The following is a 5,502-nucleotide window of genomic DNA, read 5'->3' on the forward strand; positions in this document are numbered from 1 at the left end:
ATAATATTATTATTATTATTATTTTCCAAAAAGAAAAAAAAAAAAATTGAGTCGCCCATAATTGGGCGATTGAACCGGGGTCCAGTCGCCTAGAATTGGGCGATTGAACCATGGTTCAGTCGCCCAGAACCGGGCGACTGGACCCCGGTTCAGTCGCCCAAAATCGGGCGACTGGACCCCGGTTCAGTCGCCCAATTTTAGGCGACTCAATTTTTTTTTTTTTTTTGCTTTTTGGAAAATAATAATAATAATACTAATAATAATAATAATAACTTATAGATTAATGTGGCCTATTAGCTCAGTTGCTTAGAGCGTTGTACTAATAACATAAAGGTCACAGGTTCGAGACCTGCACAAGTCATTATTTAATAATTATTAATTTTTTAAAAAATTAATAATTATTAAATAATGACTTGTGCAGGTCTCGAACCTGTGACCTTTATGTTATTAGTACAACGCTCTAAGCAACTGAGCTAATAGGCCACATTAATTAAAAAATTAATAATTATTAAATAATGATTTGTGCAGGTCTCGAACCTGTGACCTTTATGTTATTAGTACAACGCTCTAAGCAACTGAGCTAATAGGCCACATTAATCTATAAGTTATTATTATTAGTATTAGTATTATTATTATTATTTTCCAAAAAGCAAAAAAAAAAAAAATTGAGTCGCCTAAAATTGGGCGACTGAACCGGGGTCCAGTCGCCCGGTTCTGGGCGACTCAATTTTTTTATTTTTTTTTTTAATTATTAATTTTAATTTTATTATTGTTGTTGTTATTATTATTATTATTATTATTATTATTATTATTATTATTATTACTGTTATTATTATTAATTTTATTTATATTCTTTTTTAAGAAAATATAAAAAGTTAATTATTATTATTATTATTATTATTATAAATAAGAAATTTGTAAGGAGTGGCAATTTTGTAATTTTTTAAACTTCAGGGGCAAATACGTAATTTCGTGAGAAGGGGGTGATGATAAAATGAAAAGGGTGGCGAAATTTAGTAACTCCCTGAAAAAAAATAGGTTATATCTCTGAATAAGAATTGGTCCTCTGTATCTTTGGAACATTTTATAATAGTAAAGACTAAATAGAAAATTGATATTTTAATTTTTAAGGAAAAGTAAATATTTAGTGATAAATAAAGAGAGTGAATCAGATGAAATAAAAATAGAATTAATATATATGGATGAGAAAATAATAGATTATTGTCCAAATATAAAAATAAAGCAAAATGAGAGGTAGAAAAAATAAAGAAATAATGTGAATCATAACCAAAAAGTGGGAAAAAGGGAGTAAATAATGCTAAATTTGGTAGAATAGATTAAAAAACAGTCGGTCTCCTGAGAGATTGTCTCTCACTGAAAGACGTCTTTCAGGCCCAACCCATTAAAGCTTAATGCCTACTTACTGTATCCGTAATTTTTATTTATTGTATCTTTAATGCCTACTTACATCATCCTTAGCCTATTTTCCATAAACTTAATGCCTACTTACAATATTTTTAATGTCTACTTAAAATATTTTTAAAAGCCTACTTATATTATTCTTAATGCTTACTTAAATCATTCTTAATGCCTATTTATTGTATCATTAATTTTTACTTACAATATCCTTAATGCCCACCAAATAAAGCGTGCAATACTTACAATATTTTAAAGTTCTACTTATAATATTCTTAATATCCATCAAATAATTTACTCCACATTTTTATTTATATGTCTGCCTAAAGATATTATCCATCACATAAATTTGGGTTAAAAATAGGATAAATTTAATACTCGTAATAGAGAGCAGAATAGTAATGGAAAGTGGTGTTTGGCGGCGACTCACTCAGATTGAATATCAATTTAATGAAATTTTAGGTCCTACAAGTTAAGTTATTGGTAAATGCCAATGGTAACCCAAACATTAAATTAGGTAGGTATAAATGAATATAGTTAAGTGATTTTTGTCATTCCAAAACCAATTGCTCATCAACTTATATATGAATTTTATAGCTTAGATTAGATTAGATGATATGGTAGTATATGTTAGCATAGTCGCCTAGTGGGTAAGGGTTTTTCTTTTATCTTATAAATTTATCTAATCTATGCTATAAGGATATGGGTTAAGAGTCACTTGTATCCTTATTCAAGCAACCTTATTTAAAAAGATTGTTTTAAATATTTTATTTATCTATATTAATTAACATAGATAAAATATCACTTTGTCCGAAAACATATTTGAAAAAATATTATTATATAAAGTTGATTGAATGAGGTAATTGATTTTCTTAACCCATGCGTTATAGGTTAGGCAAACCTTTATCTTAATAGTAAATACTCAATTTTCACCACCTATACAATATTAATAATTCTTTATTGAGGTCGTTTCATTGTGAGATGATCTTAATTGGATCAGTCTAAACAATTTTAAAAAAGACTGTTTCCTATACAAGTGAGAATTAATTTAGTTTTTATTGTTTTTTTAAGTGTTTTTTACTAAGAGACCTTTTGTATGAATTTATCTTAGGTAAGACAGTTTTACATAGAATCGGCGTACATGAAAATAAAAAAGCTAAATTTTGTACGGTCATTTAACCCATTTTTTATAAGTATATTATTAAAATAGTTGATTTACCACATAAAACAAACATGAATAAAAGTAAAACTTCAAATAAATGCAACTTGAAACTGTGTTGGTTTGTCGCCGGCCAATGATGACGGTTAGATTCGAATTTGACCGGCTCGTTCCAGGAAAAAATCCGATCAAAATAGCACCTTGAAAGACATTTGCTATATGTACTGTTAAAATTTTTGTTTTTTTTAAATATTATTATAATTCGACTTTATTGAATGTTTGAGAATTTAACTTGAAGCAAAGTCAGAAAATACAAAAATTCGAGTATGATTAATACGTAAATGTGAAAAATTTTAATCTTATTCAGCAAAATTTAAATTACATGATCTAAGTATGACCGATTGTGTTACCTCTAGTACCCCTACAACTAGTCAAAGCACCCTCATGTGTAATGATTATTGTACCTGTTCTTTTCTTTTGATTTTTCAAATATAGTAGTACTTCTACAGTTTTACTTCCTATTTTTTGGTTTTCTCTATTTCCATCATTTTATTTTAGTTTGATTAGCTAAAAATATAGTTAATAACTCAATTATATAAATTAATTATTTAGTCAATTGTTGAGTAGATACTTCTATTTGGTAAAAATTATTTACTAATTATTGACTGTTTATTAAAAAAAAAGTAGATTAAAAGTTAAAAGTCAATCCTAAAAGCCAATCAAAAAAGCTACTATGAATAGTTTTTTTTTATTTTAACTTAAAATCTAACTTAAAAATCATTTATCAAATATTTATTTCATTGCTTGGCTGGTTGTTCTTTTTTAATATAAATCCCTTTATTCTATATTTTTGGTTCCATTACACTTGTTATATTTGACTTTTTACACAATCCAATGTGTTATTTTGATTATTTATATATTAAAATTATACACACTTTAAAAATTATAAAAAGTTAATATTATGAAAGTATGCGATAAGACGATTTAAATAAGATCTTACTTGATTAAATTTTTTCTTACACATTAGCTGCAATATAGTATAAAATAAGCTTGAATGATGAATAGTATCGATATCAAAAATGTAACAAGTATTTCAGAACGGAGTAACTATTTAATAAAGTTTTGTTAGTGTCTAATGGGTGCGATCCATCCCATTTGCTGATTTTTTTACTAGCCTATAAGTAGATCGTTGTAACTGATCAATTCCTTGCCATAAATACGGATAAAAAACATTTACTTTTAAAAGTATTTTTAACAAAATTGGCTTGTTTATTTCAAATTTCTTATATATCATAGGTGGAGGGTTTATTTATAAATTTTAAAGTATAACATGTCGAGATGAGCATGCAATTATTTCAAGGAAAAAAAATTCAGTTAGGTAATCAAGTTATCCTCAATTTGGCATGATGGCCATTTCATATTAAAATTTACTATATACTTTTACTTTTAAGAAAATTATTATATGAGACGGTCTTATTAAGAGATATTCCCCCTGTTTTTTTTTATCTTCCACATTACTGTAACGGGTAGTTTTAAAAGTTCTTCCACTTTAGAATACTTTCTATTTTTAGAAAGTTTTTATCTCACTTTTACCCCTTAAAACCTCCCATTTTTTTAATGTACCCCTTTTCTTTTATTTATAATTATTTTCTCTCTCATACTTTCAATACAATCATTATTTCACACTACTATTTAATTAAAATAATACCCACTACAACCTCATACTTCCAATACAATCATTACTTCACACTACTATTTAATTAAAATAATAGAACCCAAAGATTCTATCTTCCTTAATATGTGTGAAAAACCCAAAGTAAAAAATCAAAAAAAAAGGGAATACATCTTATACATAAGTTAAATAATTATCTAATATAATATCATGAGAATATAAACTTTTTATTTAAAATCCGTTCCCTACAAAACTATATCTCACAAGAATAATTTTCCTTGTAATAAAAGAAAAGTAGGAATGAGGACCGTACATGTAATGTGTGCCTTCTTGTTGTGGTGCATTATTAAAGTAAAGTAAAAGATCAAAAATTAGTAACGTGAAACATATTTCTAATTTCAATGTCTGTATATGAATATACCAACAGTCAAATGTCCGGTACCAAATATTTTCTCTGTTTCATAATACTTGCTATATTTTTTATTTTTGTCAATTTCATATTACTTGCCATATTTTTATTTTTAGTAATAAAACAACGATAAAAATATCTACTTTACCCATAATTTTATCCTACTCTATATTTTATTAACTTTAATATGTACTATATAAATATCTACTTTACCCCTATTTTTAGTACAAAAGTTATTTTCCTTTTTTTTCATGTTCAATTTAGAATTTAAATGCAGGGTATAATTATCTTTTATATATTGTACATACCTTTTCTTAATTTTTGTGCCCATACAAATATAGCAATAAAAATAGAACGGAGAAAGTAATAAACGCGTGAAACACATTAACCAATGAAAGTGCTTTGTCTACTCGGGATAATTTTTACTTCTAAGGGACTAAAGGGAGACCCGTTGAGTCCCGCTGGTTTATAAACTCCTTCAAAAAATAAATAGTAATTCTCACATTTTGAAATACTCCGGTGTATTACTAATTATTTAAATTTATTTTATATGTTGCAATTAATGTGTAAATATTAATATAGTCAAGTGGAATCTTATTTGAATTGTTTAATCACATAGTTTCATAATATTTAGATTTGTATAATTCAACTTATAAATTAATAAAATAATACATTAAAATGCGTAAAAACTAAAATGTAGCAAGTATAATGGAAGGAAGAAAGTAATCAGTTTTAAAAACTAAGATTTTCTTATAATTAGTAATGATTAATTAAAATTAATAAAAATTAATTATAATCAGTAAAAACTTATTATAATTAGTAAAAATTAGTTATAATTATAATTTA

The sequence above is a fragment of the Amaranthus tricolor genome, chromosome 6 (genome assembly GCF_026212465.1).
Source record: "Amaranthus tricolor cultivar Red isolate AtriRed21 chromosome 6, ASM2621246v1, whole genome shotgun sequence".
In the NCBI taxonomy this organism is placed as follows: domain Eukaryota; kingdom Viridiplantae; phylum Streptophyta; class Magnoliopsida; order Caryophyllales; family Amaranthaceae; genus Amaranthus; species Amaranthus tricolor.